The sequence below is a fragment of the Alosa pseudoharengus genome, unplaced genomic scaffold (genome assembly GCF_046254945.1).
Source record: "Alosa pseudoharengus isolate Yale_2024_CS ecotype anadromous, Long Island Sound unplaced genomic scaffold, YU_APseudo_1.1 YU_APseudo_1.1_scf_21, whole genome shotgun sequence".
NCBI classification, from domain to species: Eukaryota; Metazoa; Chordata; class Actinopteri; order Clupeiformes; family Clupeidae; genus Alosa; species Alosa pseudoharengus.
This window is the reverse complement of record NW_027468674.1, coordinates 866046-881810: the sequence shown is the minus strand read 5'-3', so window position 1 is coordinate 881810 and position 15765 is coordinate 866046. Positions and strand designations below refer to the sequence as shown.

At 38.8% G+C, this 15765-nt stretch overlaps 1 protein-coding gene and 1 long non-coding RNA gene across 3 annotated transcripts in view; both read left to right on the top strand.

Annotated features, from left to right (window-relative positions):
* LOC143137413 (trypsin II-P29-like) overlaps positions 1-15765 on the top strand; it is a 49237-nt gene that overhangs the window by 30825 nt on the left and 2647 nt on the right. The window lies entirely within an intron of this gene.
* On the top strand, positions 2590-4692 carry LOC143137414 (uncharacterized). The gene is made up of 3 exons (XR_012989954.1): positions 2590-3463; positions 4016-4080; positions 4428-4692. It is a non-coding gene; the product is annotated as an uncharacterized LOC143137414 (long non-coding RNA).

Below are 15765 nucleotides of genomic sequence, written 5' to 3'. Positions count from 1 at the left end.
TTGACTGTCCAGCTGCTGGGTTCCTAGTCGGTTGACTGTCCAGCTGCTGGGTTCCTAGTCGGTTGACTGTCCAGCTGCTGGGTTCTTAGTCGGTTGACTGTCCAGCTGCTGGGTTCCTAGTCGGTTGACTGTCCAGCTGCTGGGTTCCTAGTCGGTTGACTGTCCAGCTGCTGGGTATAGTCGATTGACTGTTTTCCAGAGCAGTCCGCTCCCGCAAACAACCCGCTCCCTACAGTGTCAGTGGAGAATCTACAGCGACCAACAACGCAGCGAGAATCTGTCTCTCACATCTTGGACGACTTCGATGGAGCTGCTGAGAATGTCACATCACCATGTCAGACTGCGACGGAACCGCCGCAAGGCCTTCATCCGAAGGTAAAAGTTCTCACAGCTGGTTCACCGCAGGAAGTTCTGCAGCATGCACAAGACCCTCCTCCCGTCAAATGTGCATTACTGAATGCACAATCTATCTGTAACAAGACTTTCATTTTAAACGACCGTTTCACATCTCATCACCTGGACTTTTTGTTTATAACGGAGTCTTGGCTCAGCAGTAATGACGTCATTCCACTTGGTGAACTCTGCCCTCCTCACTGCAGCTTCATAAATTCCCCTAGGGCTACTGGTCGTGGAGGTGGTCTGGTCACTGTTTATAATAACAACTTTAAATGTGGAATTGTACAAATTGATATGTTCTCCACTTTTGAGGTACAGCTTGTAAAGATAAATGCCACCCTCCTCTGTGCATTAGTTTACCGACCACCAAAAATTAAGCTTAATTGTAATTTCATTCAAGAATTTGCTGATCTACTATCTTTTATGGCCTCTCGCTCTGACAATTTCATGATTTTAGGGGATTTTAACATTCACATCTGTTGCCCATCAAAACCTTTGGTTAAGGAGTTTTTATGCCTTGTGGACTCTTTCAATCTTGTGCAATCTGTTATGGCCCCGACGCATCAGAAAGGCCACACATTAGACCTAGTATTGTCTTATGGTTTCAATGTTTCCAACTTAGAAATTATGGATGTTGGGGTCTCTGATCATTTTTTGATTTTATTTGAATCTATTTTGTTTTGTCCCCCTGTATCTCCCCCTAAGTCCTATTCCTTTGCCCGTTCTATTAATTCCACCACAGCCACAACATTCTCTAATACTTTCATCCTCTCTCACTCACCTACTATCTCTGTTGCTATTTCCACCTGCTCTGACATTGAAGAATTAGTCACTCTCTTTAATGCATCCTGTCTTGAGACCTTAGACTGTGTTGCCCCACTAAAACAAAAGCGTGTCAAAACTATCACCACTCCATGGTTAAATGCCACGATCTCTGCACAGCACTGAATCGGCCTTGCTTAAAGTCCAAAACGACATTCTCTTAGCAGTTGATTCTGGATCTTGCGCCCTCTTGGTGCTTCTTGATCTGAGTGCAGCATTTGACACCATCGACCATAACATCCTATTAAAACTAGGGCTGTCAATCGATTAAAAAAATTAATCTAATTAATTACATACTCTGTGATTAATTAATCTAAATTAATCGCATATATAATTTTTGCTGTGAAAGTATTTTAAATATTTAAATTCAAATGAATCATTGAATAATAAGCATTAGTGACATTAAAGTTCAAAAACTCTTTTATTATTATTTTCACTGTTCAAATAATTGCCATAATAATCTATGATATGACCTAATATGTTGAGGAAATAAATTCAAAGTGCTTCAAATTCAAATAAATTCAAAATAAAGTGCTTCGGGAAGAAGTTTTTTTTACATACAAGGCATTTCAGGCCACAGATATAACCTAGGGGACACAATGAAAATAAATTAATACTCCCCTCAATGTCAACACTTATTTCTTTGCATTGATGTGCGACTATAGAGTTGATGAACTCCGATGAGGACTTTATTTTCAACACCATCAGGCCATTTTTTAAAAGTAAATGTTCCAATCAATGATCCAAGCAGCACGTTTTCTTCTCTCTCCTTCATTTTACAGTCTAATTTTTACTGACTAGAACGGCTCGAGGTCAAAGGTCATACGGAATCGATTAATCTGCACTAATTTTTTTAATCAGTTATTTTTTCTCAAATTAATTAATCGAAATTAATCAGTTATTTTGACAGCCCTAATTAAAACGCTTGGAGGATGAAGTTGGTCTCCAGGGTTCTGTTTTGCAATGGTTCTCTTCTTATCTTAGTGATGGATCATTTTCAGTTAGTTTAGGCAATTTCTCCTCTTCCTCTGCCCCTATAAAGTGTGGTGTTCCTCAGGGTTCCATTTTGGGCCCTCTTCTATTCTCTCTTTATATGCTACCCCTTGGCTCAATTTTTAAAAAGTATAACATTCAGTATCACTGCTATGCAGATGACACTCAGCTTTACCTGCTTGTTAACACTAATGGCATTTGTTCTTTGGAGAATATTTTTAACTGTCTCAGTGACGTCAAATGCTGGATGGCAAGAAATTTTCTTCAACTGAACGAAAGTAAAACTGACATAATTATTTTTGGCCCTCCAAGTGATGTCTCTATCTTGAAAAATGCACTAGGACCTCTCTCTGCAAACTGCCACAGTGAAGTCAAGAATCTTGGGGTTTTCTTTGACTCCTCTTTAAATTTTAATAAGCAAATAAATAGTGTGGTCAAAGGCAGCTTTTTCCAGTTAAGAACCATTGCAAAACTGAAGCCCTTTCTGTCCTTCTCCGATCTTGAAACTCTTATACATGCTTTCATAACATCTAGACTAGATTATTGTAATTCATTATATGCAGGCCTGACCCACTCCACTCTCAACAGACTTCAGCTAGTTTAAAATGCAGCAGCTAGATTATTAAGTGGCTCTAAGAAACGTGAGCATATAACTCCTGTGTTGGCTAAGCTGCACTGGTTACCTGTGGAGCACAGAGTTCATTTTAAAAAAATTGTCTTCAAAGCCCTCAGTGGTTTGGCACCTAGTTACATAGGTGACCTACTAATTCCGTACAGCACTCCAAGATCACTTAGGTCTTCATCTCAGAATCTTCTCTATATCCCCAAAACACGCCTTAAAACTAAGGGTGATAGAGCCTTCGTCCCGGGTCGTCCAGTCTTGCAATACCAGTTTATGTCTGAGGTGGCGACAGGGAGTAACATACCGGCCAAACCGTCTTCAGTGCAGCCCAGAGCAGTCGAGAAAGAGACAACGCAATTACGCACGCTCTGCTCACACCCCCTTCTGCTCCTCCCCTCCCCCACGGAGTTCAAGTTCTACAGTGAAGTGTACTGCGAGAATGGCCGAAAGTTCTAGGAAGAGACCTCCATCGCCTCCAGCTAAAAAAAACTCGATCTGAGGCGAAAAGAATATCAGATGGGAAGCAAGCAAATACACGTTAATCTAGGGAGTGCTTTCCACCGATGGAGACAGCTTGGATAGCAAGGAGATGCAGTTCGATTCTGAACTTGCGACATTTCTTCTTGACTGGTAAGTAAACATCTGTTAAACATAATTCATAATTTTGATTAAGCAAAGGAGATATTGTAGAATTAGCTCTCGAGCCACTAGGTAATGTTTGTCAGCTGTAGATCGCGGTAAATTGACTTCGTTCGACCGCCATTGCTAACGTTACCAACCTAGCGATAGCGTCCTTGCTGCATATGCTAAGCAGTTTGCCAAATACTATTATTTGTACGTGACAAAGTTTTGTGTCCTACACAATACATAGAGTGTAATGTTCCAATATGCAATAAATACATTTTGCTATTGGTGAATGTTCACTGGCTTGTGGTCTCGCTAACGAATGATGTTGGCAGCATAAGATACTAAAATTGATAAGATACTAACTAATGCTAGCTCTACACGATTAGGATAACTTTCAGATACGTTAGAATACTGTCCTCTATCTCCGGTAACGTTATAAGTTGCTTAGATTATGTCGGGCCTGTTGCAAAATAGCATCACCATTTTCCTTTGAAGCTCTTCAAACATGTCTTTATCACAATATACCCATGTGTGTGTTTGTATCTGTTTTCACAGGATCAGAATTCCAGTCCAGTCCTCCCCTATGAAGGTGTAACGATTGCATTGCTGTTGCCCAACAGGTAGGAAAATGTAATATCATCTAATTTCAGTAATGTGGCAAAATGCTTAGCTAATGCCCAGGTAGTAATTTGTTTCCTGTTGCAGAGGTTCCTAAAAAGTTGGTCAAGCAAACCCTGCTCCCCAGACAGATGCCAGTGTTGCTGTTTCATAAACTGTTTGTAATATTTAGAGGAATCTAGTTATCTTTGTAAGTAGGCTTTAAAAAAACAGTAGAAACAGTGACTAGTGACACAGTAGCTTTATGTTTAAGAACTAATTCCAGCAGTTTTCACAATCACAATGGGGTCCCAACCCCCAGATTAAGAGGTCCTGTCCTGCTCTGATTTGTTCATGTTCTTTCATTCAGATTGGTGTGTCAACAGGTTGAATTTCCTGCTGCAGATCACCTCTTCATTTCCTGTGGCTCATTAACATGAAGCCTGACTCGTTAGCCCAACTTCTTGCTGTTGAAGACTGCTAAGGACTATCCATGTGCCCAGCTGCTTCCCTCCTGCCTCATATAGTCCAAAAGTTACATTTCTATTCATGTTGTTGCACTTGGTAGATGTAAAGTTTATTCCTGTCTTGTAGTTTTATAATAAATACCAAGAATCAGGATTGGTGAAACATTGGTTGTGCCTGAAAGTCTTCTTTGATCAAGATTGGTATACTAACATCATGCTTTTCTCTCCTGTTCCTGACTTCTTAGAATCTATTTGTTGTTAAAGAGTTGTTTAAACTAATGTAATTTCAAGTGGTAGCTTTGGCTCTTGACATTTGTGCCCATAGTTTTAAATATGAACCCATAGCCTAAAGGTGCAAAGGAAAAGATGAACATACCATTTTAGTCATAATTCAGTATTCTTTGTTACATGAAATGTAGCCACTGTGCTCTTAGAATGGGAAGTTGTATTGTTAGTTGTAGAGGATGATTGTGTAAGGAATAACGTTCTGTAAGGCGGTCATTATCGTGGCATATCTCCCGACACTGATGCAGTGCTGGCCGTGGCCTGCCGAGTTTCACTTTCCTTGACATTCTCTGGTTATACTTAGCAACGGTCCGGTATTACAAATTATCAGACCGTAGGACGTTGGGAAGTCCCATCGGTGTGAATGGAGCATTCTACAGCATTATAAAGAGCCGTGTAATAAATGGTAATAATAATGACCTAATAGTAAACAGAACGATTGGCTGTAACCACTGACTACATGGAGCATTTTAGTTAATGGCTACGTAGCAAGAACACCTGTGTTGCTGCCAGACTCTCACGGTGACTGTTCTCCAAACGCCTCTGCTGGTCAGCGCGCTCTCTGGCTGCTCTGACAGCTCGAGCCGTCCCTGTACTGTTCTCTCCAGGTCTGGGACTGACACTAGACACCCAGGCCTTTTCTTCTTTGCCTGGCCCTTACGTTTGCCCACTCTTGTCTGACTCGATGCAGGGGGGATGTAATCTTCGTCGTCAGTCTCCACCCGAATAAAATACCTTATTACTATTTTCAGTTTTATCCATCTATACAATAGGGGTGGGCGATATGGACAAAAAATAATATCTCGATATTTTTTGTGATTTTGACGATAACGATAATTAGTCGATATCCTTTAAAAAAAATGTTTTGTTAAAGTCTGAGTTACTTTACCGCTAATTATTTATGAATAGCATCATTACAATAATAACCAATAACCTAACCTGTGACTTTTTAACCAAATCAACCAATGCATTGTCACTCTATGACACATTTCCAATTCTGCCTCCACTTGGGTGTGTGGCAATGACATGGTCTAGCCAGCTACATTAGAGAAGATGAATAGGCCTAACAGTTTCCCAAGAGAAAGTCTGAGGCTGAAGTTCCTTTCAAACCTTTACATAGGATTCACTGTAAAACTAAGCAGACCAACAGAGTACATATCAGTTATTTCCTTCTATGTTTTGTTTAAGACCACTAGCCTTCCAAGAGGCTAGCATTCCAAGTTACAGAATAGAAACTAATGCGTTAGCTTATGGCTAATGTATATGAGAAATCCTATAGAGATGCTAACGTTAGCATAATCAGTAAACGTAGATATTTACAGCGAACTTCAGTCTATTTACAAAAGAGTTACTTGAGAATAGTTCTTTGTTTACAACTGACTATTAAAATACTCAAAGGCTAATGTTTTATCTCCATATAAAAGCGTGTAGGAAAAAACGTGACTGTCTCATCAATGCTACTTGACAAAAGTAGCCGCATAAAATCCCAAGTAGGCTACTCTCGCTGCACAAAATAAACATTAGGCGTGCGTGGGACAACGTTGTGACCTACGAGGTTTGGTATGAATGTTGAGTCATGTCTCATGAAACAGTCATGAATGCTTTATGTGCAGTTTATGGCAGCTGCTATGAATTATGCTATTTAGGAGTAGCCTACTCCTACTGGTAAGATAAAAAGCTTTGTGAATATGGCCCCTGGTGTCTAAATATTACTGAATATTACTGATGATCATTATTTAAGAACATGCAGTGCGCGTAGGGCACCAAAAACATCTTGCTCGTAAGAAATCATCATACCGCACATTGTGGCGGGTCTGTTATTTAACCTAGGCTACTTACTGTGTAGGCTGCGCAAACCACAGGCCTTTATTTTGGGCTTTATTATTTTTCGCGTTCAGTGTGGGGTATAAACAAGCTGAGAATTTAGCGGTGTCACGTCTGCCTGTCACAGACATGGGGAGCTCTTTGAAGCTTGGGATAATGTGGTACAGTTACTACAGTAACATTATTTTATTTTACTTCTTATGGAATATTTGTTTTCACTTTTATAAAGGCTTTGTTTGAATGCTGTTGGAAGAAATATTTGTTGATTATAAAGGCAACTTTCTGTTGCAATATTCTGTGTGTTCTGGACTGCAGGTAACTTGTTAAGCCAGTGGTTCTCAAACTTTTTCTTTCATTCCCCACTTTGATCAAGGGGGCATTGACTGATGATAGTGGAGATAACGTGTTATCCCGAGACCTTTGCAAGTCTACCCTATTAAAAATATAAGTTTTCGATGTCCCAAAACGGAGAGCCATACTTTATTGTTTTTAACGATCTCTATGCTACTCACCAAAATGTAGGCATGGGAACATGATGAAGTATCCAACTGTCGTGTGTTAAATTATTGTGATTACGAGCCAGTGGTTTTCAAACATTATGCGTGACTCGGACATCTAACGAAATGCAACAGGCTCATATTGTCCTCGCATTCGCAAAATGAGGACATAGGCTACAGACTGCTCAGATAACAGATGTAGCTACCTCCAGTTTTGCACAGTTTTAGTGAAGTTATAGGTCATAGTTGTCTAAGCCTCTATTGCGTAGCCTGTTAAAAACGTCGCTAGGTAGTATTAAATCGCCAACAACATTGTTTTCTGCAGAAGCCTACGCAAGGCTACAGATGAATTCTGAACAGTTATTTCTCTACTGGCTCATTATCACACAAGACACTGTTTTGATTTGCGTAGTTGCGTTATCCCCAACACTGACAATAACGTAGATGTACAGTGGCTGAAAGTGGTACTAAAGTTTCACGCAGCTGCACGCCGCATAATGCGCGATTGAAGTGGCCATTTGAAAGCAACGCCCACTGTAATTTATCATCAGTAAAGCATTTGTTCACACAGTTATAAATGGTTTGTTCATAGTAAATAAGCCTATCCAAGTATTAACGAAAAGTAAATAATAATGCAATAAATTATGTAATAATATTTTGTTGATGAAGTAATATTTCCATTATTTAACACATGGGCAGTTCCAACGTTATGGATGTGACAATTGGACTTATATTGGTAAACAAAATGCCTTAGAGTGGGGGCAAAATTTGTATCAGTGAATTAATTTGCATAACTTTTAATGTAACCTCTGTCCTCTGAATACTGAGAAATCCTCAAATTTCATATAATCAATTTCATCCTAAGAATACAAGGCATTTTATCAGCGTTACGGATGTGACATGAAATGGACACACTTTTGTGAGAGATTACAGGTTTTCTACCAACTCTGTGAATTTTGAAGGAAACTGCCGAAACTATGATATATGTAGCATGAAGGAGACTTGAATGAACACAAAAAGTGTGTTTTTGAAACTATGCATCATTTTCATAATGCATTATGTAGGAAAAACTGGTGTTATGGATGTGACGGTTTCACGTTATGGATGTGACATGTCTGAACCAGTCCTCGACAAACTACATAAAACACATAATTAAGTAGTGAATTTTGATATGAAACAATTGAAATAGTAATCATGAAAAACTAGTAATGAAATTATTGCTTCCTCAGTGCCCAATTAATTTTTTTCTTTTACCGTCATCAATTTTGGTCAGTGATTCCCGGGTTACTGAAACACCAGGGAACATGAAACTTGGTGGCTCCTCCCCTAAATAACTAGCCCTACCTGAACCGTTGCACCCAAGATGACAAAATATTTATGGTATGTTAGTCTCAAGAGCCCGCATCAACCTAACCCATACCCACTCAATTGTGATTTGCACACATAAAGTACATGCACGCGCACGTATAAGTAAGTAAGTATAAGTATATATAATCTTTTGATCCTGTGAGGGAAATTTGGTCTCTGCATTCATCCCAATCCGTGAATTAGTGAAACACACTCAGCACACAGTGAACACACAGTGGGGTAAAGCACACACTAATGCACACGCACGCACGCACGCACGCACAGTCGCACACATACAGACAGGCAAGCACACACACACATACATGTAAATGAGTGTGTGCATGTGAGTTTGCTTTTGTTTATAAGTGTGTGTGTGTGTGTGTGTGTGTGCGTGTCTGTGTGTGTGTCTGTGTGTGTGCATGTGCGTATGCGTGCCTGTGTTTGTGTGTGTGCGTGTGTGTGTTTGCATGCGCACATGCGTATGCGTGCCTGTGTGTGTGTGTTTATGTGTCTTCATTCATGTGGGTGTATGTTTGTGCATGTGTGTGTGTGTGTGCACATGAGTTGCAGGAGTAGGAAATTAAGACAAATTGACAAGCGTGATTTATTTTTGCGAAGAGAATATGCAGGACTGAGAGGCGGTCATATTTTGTACTGCAATGCGGTACATCTAGTTTATTGCTGCCGTTACTTATGTTACTCTGTGGGTATTAGCTACAGAGGACCTGACACTTCAAATGCTGGCTTATCGCGTCACATTTAAAATTAAACTGTGTTAAGCAGACGTGAGCGGCAGGCTGAACAGATCTGCAACAGAAGGAGGTTGCTATGTTAACTCCGTTGAAAAGTCAGCCATCTTCACCAGCTAACACGATAATCCAGTTACTGTACAACAACAGTATGACCGTTACAGGAAGATAATCGCTCAGATTTTCGTTATTAGGCCACTTGAAAATAGGCTATGGCTAGGCTAATCACTGGAGGTATTTTAATATTATGTTTGTTTTGCTAATGGTTAGGCAAGGCCTCCCTGTGGTTTTGATCAACCTAATAATCTTTGAAATGTCAAATGTAAACACTAAGGTGAAATGGGTTGAAAATGACATGCCACCAGAACCAGTGGTGGAATGTAACGAAGTACAAATACTTCGTTACTGTACTTAAGTAAATTTTCCACGTATTTGTACTTTACTTAAGTAGAATTTATAGTGCATACTTTTGACTTTTACTTCGTTACATTTTACAGCAATTATCTGTACTTTTACTCCAATACATTTCTACAACACCATCGTTCCTTTTTACGTTACATTTTATGATCAGATTTTTTTTCTCTCTGCCAAACACGTTTGTTTTACCAGGGGGCGGGTTGCTATTCTGGAGCGCTACGTGCCCAGCTTCTAAATCTTTGAAACATAAGCTTCTAGTCTAGACCAGGCAAAGCGTGAGCTTGTAGCCATCTGCATTGGGTAGGCTATATTCACCAGACCCATGGCTACACTGGACATGCAACTGTGTTCTGTGCCTTTCTCTGTCTGTTATCTGCAGCGTTAGGGCCTCCTCTCCGATGAGATTGCTATCCGCAGATCAGTGAAGTTACAGGCTATGCCCATGCTTCTGTCACACGTCTGATCATTTGCGGCACAAATGAATGGTAGACTATTATAGAGCCGCTGGCTGAAAAAAACGTAGCATTTTCCAGATTAGGAAATATTTCTTAATTGTGTGTGATCAAATAAAGAGGCATAGCCTACAATTGGGGGCTAGAAATGTGAGCGCTCATTCAATGTCTATGTGCGTCTGCGCAAGTGAAACTGAACCTAATCATAAAGACACCTTTCTCAGCAACTTTTCTGTCCAATTAGCAGAATTGGCATTACGATCCACCCAACGTTTCCCTGGTCTACCCCGTTAAACTTCAGGCTCTCGTGTTTTGCTGAATGATATACTCAGCAGATCACCCTAGTAGATAACCAGAATTACAGTCTCTAGAATTGTAGGTCAGAATGTAAACTGGGCCACAGATGGTAAGCACAATTGCATTAGCTTAAAACTATCTAGTCGAGTATAACCTAAAACTAGCTTAATTAAAATGCCACAGCCCATACTAATTTTCTTTTAGAATATATATATATTAAGAGAATAAATCATTATGCAAATACTTTTACTTTTAATACTTAAAGTACATTTAAAAGCAGGTACTTTTTACTTTCACTTAAGTAGGGATGTCATTGTGGTACTTTTACTTTTACTAAAGTAAATATTTCTCTGTGTATTTGTACTTTTACTTAAGTACTGAGATTCAGTACTTCCTCCACCACTGACCAGAACAGACGTTTTATCGGCTTTAAGGTATAAAAAAGTCTCCAGTCTTGTAAATTCACATTATGTAACATCCATAACGTCACATCCATAACGCACCATTAAAGGTTTGTTTTAAAAGTAAGAAAGGGGCACAATTTGGTCATCACACTTTACATTGATATAAATCAGCTTTGCACAGACACTATGGACATTGTCGCATCAACACTGTATGTGTAGCATAAACGTTTCCTATAAAACGTTATGGATGTGACAAAAACAAAAGCCTTACAAATGTAAGGAGTTGTGCTCTTAAAGGCAAGCTGAGCATAGACATTGCTCTACCATTCCCTTGTCAATCTGGAATTTGTCAAATGACACAATTTGTTTGAACCTTGGGTCCATTTATCCACTTTTTAAATATGTATAATATTACCATGTGAAAAATGTTGTTTCTGTATGGTTGCACACTAGGGGTGTAAAGATTAACCGATACGTATCGGTATCCGTTTTTAACGTGTAAGATACGGCTACATCGATATGTTAAGCCCTGTATCGGAATAAAACTGAAATGAACCGGTCGTTATATCGATTTAATTGTTACGAATCGGTTCACAACCTTTTCTGCTCGCTCAGACTCTAATTTACGTTGCAAGCAGCGCGTTCATCCCACTTCCTGTTTTGAAACTACACGTGGCACGGATTTGTGGGTAATGAAGTTCGTTTTGGGCTACACTCATTGCCCAAAGTTGTCGAAGGACTTCATTACCCATACATCTACTGCAACTTAAGCACGTGACAACTCGCACTCGGTCGTTTCTTTGACAGTTTTTACTCTTTTGTTTTTCAAAATCCAGCGCGAAATTAAACACTTACTATAGCATTCCTAAACGGCAACGATAGTCTGTAGAGTAGCCTTACGTTTGATGAAGGGATTTCCTTAATGTTAAAAAATTATTTTGCCCTTGCTGCTAAAACGATGCACAAATTATTATTATTTTGTTCATATTCACTCAGACTTGGAACAAAATAGGCCCAGTTCATTGATAGGCCTATGTAGGCTAGGACTACATAGGCCTAGATTTCACTGTTTTATTTTATTTCGGTATTGTCTTACCTCAACAATAGGCTACAGCTCCTTGAAAACAATCAGATATAACTCTATAAAATCTATAAAGTCTACAAAAACTTATTTTTATGTTGTATTTGGCTGCTGTGTTTGACTGAAATGTAGACTACTTTTTTTCCATTTCAATACAGTAGGCCTATATAATACAAACCTCAGTTTAGATAATCATATTCACACATTTTTTTGCCTAATTGACATGACCATGATAATTGATAATATAAAATGAATGTGCACCTTAAGCAAATGATAAAAAATCTTTCAGAATGCTTTCCATTCTTTAACTGCATCGAACTGCATCGAATCGCATCGAATCGTACTGAATCGTTTTTATGAACATGTATCTTTTCTTGTATCGAATCGTGCCCATGTATCTAGATGTGAATCGTATCGTCTTTTACATGAGAGATTCACACCCCTATTGCACACCATATTTATGATGTAAAAAGAGTGTAATTCTCCACCAAATTCAATCAGATCAGTTCCAAACAATAAAATATAGACCTAAATAAAGATTTTAACAACAGTTCTATTTGCGTATGCGCAACTTTTTTTTTCCATGGTAAGGATGACCTTTGCATGGAATTGCCCACATACATATGCACTAATGATTAGTTTGGGTGAGGATACATATTTTATAAACCACTTCCTAATACTATAAATCATGATTAACTCAGGAGTTACAAGTGGTTAGTTAATGATATTTTGTGAGCTTACATAAAGTGCATTGCAACACATTTTCAAAACAGTTTTCAAAGAGTTGTAAAGATTACATTCACACTCATTCATTTAGCAGACAAGCGATGTACACATGTCAATTAAATTGAAGGCCATTGACACAACAGTTAAAGTCGAACCCCCAACTTTTCAGGCTACTGCATGCTAGTCTAGCTCCTTATCCACTACACTACCTTGGCCAAGATAGAAACACCTACGACTATGCAAGAATTTCTGTTTTCTTCTACTACACACTGTTAAGCATTTATTAAACATCTGTAAACAATTATTAAAAACGGTATTCTTCGATTGTAACGCATTATTCCTACATTAATTTTCATCTGTAAATCATGTTTACACACAGTTAAAAATGGTTTGTTCATAGTAAACATGCATATCTATATTATATTTTTTAAATTGACTGTTGTAATACCACACTGGGCAGAGGTAGTGTAGTGGATAGGGAGCTGGATTAGCGTGCAGTAACTCATAAAGTTGGGGGTTTAAGCCCCGGCGTCCACCAATGTGGCCTTGCCCTTTAATTTCATTGACATGTGTAAGTCGCTTTGGGTGAAAGTGTCTGCTAAATGAATAAATGCAAATGTAAACTTTATAACTCATTTGTAACTGTGTTGCAAGGCATAAAACGTCCTCACTTTAGATGAGCTCACAAAATATCATTAACTTACCACTTGTAACTCCTGAGTTAATCATGAATTATAGTATTAGGAAGTGGTTTATAAAATATGTATCCTCACCCTAACTAATCATTAGTGCATGTGTATGTAACAACTGTTAAATAATGGAATAATTATTTCATTAAAAACATATTATTGCATAATTTATTGAGTATTAACAATAATGTATAAACATATTTTAGATATAGGCTTATTTACTATGAACAAACCATTTATAACTGTGTGAGCAAATTCTTTACTGATGATAAATTATGTATGAACAATAAATTACTAATGATGAGCAAACCCCTACTAATAAAGCACAACCACAACTAATAAAGCACAACCGCAACTAATAAAGCACAACCGCAACTAATAAAGCACAACCACAACTAATAAAGCACAACCGCAACTAATAAAGCACAACCGCAACTAATAAAGCACAACCGCAACTAATAAGTAGCAAAGGCTTAATAATGATGAATAGTGTGTAGTTATTATATTTGTATTTATATAATTGTTACCCAAATGGGTACTAAAAACAAGCACATTTTTCTGCCAGTGTGTTAAGTAAATTTGTCTTGATAAGACTCCTTAAAATAAGTCAAAGTGTTCTTAAATTAAGTCAAAATGATCTTTCGAGAGAGCGCTAGGTAAATCTCTTCATACTAAAAACAATCCCAAAACGATTTTTTGATTTTATAAGATTAATAACACTTGGTTAGATTGTATTAGATAAGCGTTTTTTGCAGTGTGTGTGTGTGTGTTTGTACTGTGTGTGTGTGTGTGATCTTAATATAAGATTAATAACACTTGGTTAGATTGCATTAGATAAGCGGTTTTTGCAGTGTGTGTGTGTGTGTGTGTGTTTGTACTGTGTATGTGTGTGTGTGATCTTAATATAAGATTAATAACACTTGGTTACATGTTATTAGATAAGCGGTTTTTGCAGTGTGTGTGTGTGTACTGTGTGTGTGATTTTAATATAAGATTAACTAGATGTACCGCAGAGCGGTACAAAATATGACCGCCGCCCAGTCCAGCACATTTTTTCCACAAAAATAAATCACGCTGAAAGGCCTATATGATTCTAACTGTCTCACTAAATTGCATTATCCACACTCAATTCTCACTGGTATCTGCTAGACAACAAGTACCAAAAAATGATTAGTTCATAGATTTCACATGTAAAATTAATTTTATACAACCCCACCCGCATCTTGCCTGTTCATAATTCTGAGAAATTCTTGAATTGTGTGCATGTGTGCGTGTACACGTTTATCTTTATGTGTGTGGGTGTGTGTGTGTGCGTGCTTGTGTGTTTGCCTGCGTATGTGTGTTTGTGCATGTGCATGCATGCGTACATATGTCTACTGTGTGAGTATGTGTCATACAAATGATTACTGTGAATGTATGTGTGTGCGTGTGTATCTGTTTATGCACATGTGTGCACATGGAATGGGTTAACATGACCCCTGGAGGCAAACATACGGAAAAAATTGGTCATCCTAGGCCCTACGGTTCTCAAGATATTCACAGAAAACTGTGTCTGCTCTACCCTCCTTTCGGGGGGTCCAGTACAGCGGGGGGGCTACAGATCAAAACGAAAAACAATGGTTCCATGCTATCAATGTGGGGTTACATGCCCACCAAGTTTCGTGTACCCCGGTCTTTCAGTGTCCCGGGAATCCTTGTTGGTGTACGGTCACTAAATGTACACATAAATTATTTTATTGTAAGGCCACCCATGAACGAAAGACATGCCCCCTTAAGACCGACATACAAAAAAAAGGTGGACCTCCTAGGCCCTACGGTTCTCGAGATATTCACAGAAAACTGTCTCCGGCCACCTACAGGCCAGTTGGTGTATAGTAACATAAATTAATTTATTGTGTGGCCCCCCATGAACGGAATTCCACGAAACTTGGCGTGCATTCAGAGGGTGTCATAATGATCCTACACTTCCAATTTCGTGCAGTTTTGACTATGTTAGGTCACAGATACCTACGATTACAACACCTCATTTTTACTTTTTTGTGTTTAACTAGGTGGCGCTATACATGAAATGAGTGGTTATGGAATGGGTTGACATGGCCCCTTGAGATCAACATACAAAAAAAAATGGTCCTCCTAAACCTTACGGTTCTCGAGATATTCACAGAAAACTGTGTCTGCCCTGCCCTCCTTTCGGGGGTGCAGTCCAGCGGGGGGGCTACAGATCAAAACGAAAAACGATGGTTCCATGCTATCCATATGGTTTCGTGTACCCTGGTCTTTCAGTGTCCCGGGAAACCTTGACGGAAATTTGGACATGCGAAAAAGAAAAAAAAAGAAAAGAAAAAAAAATCTGACTAAACCTATATGACCGCCGCATAATAACACTTGGTTACATGTTATTAGATAAGCGGTTTTTGCAGTGTGTGTGTGTGTGTGTGTTTGTACTGTGTGTGTGTGTGTGTCTTAATATAAG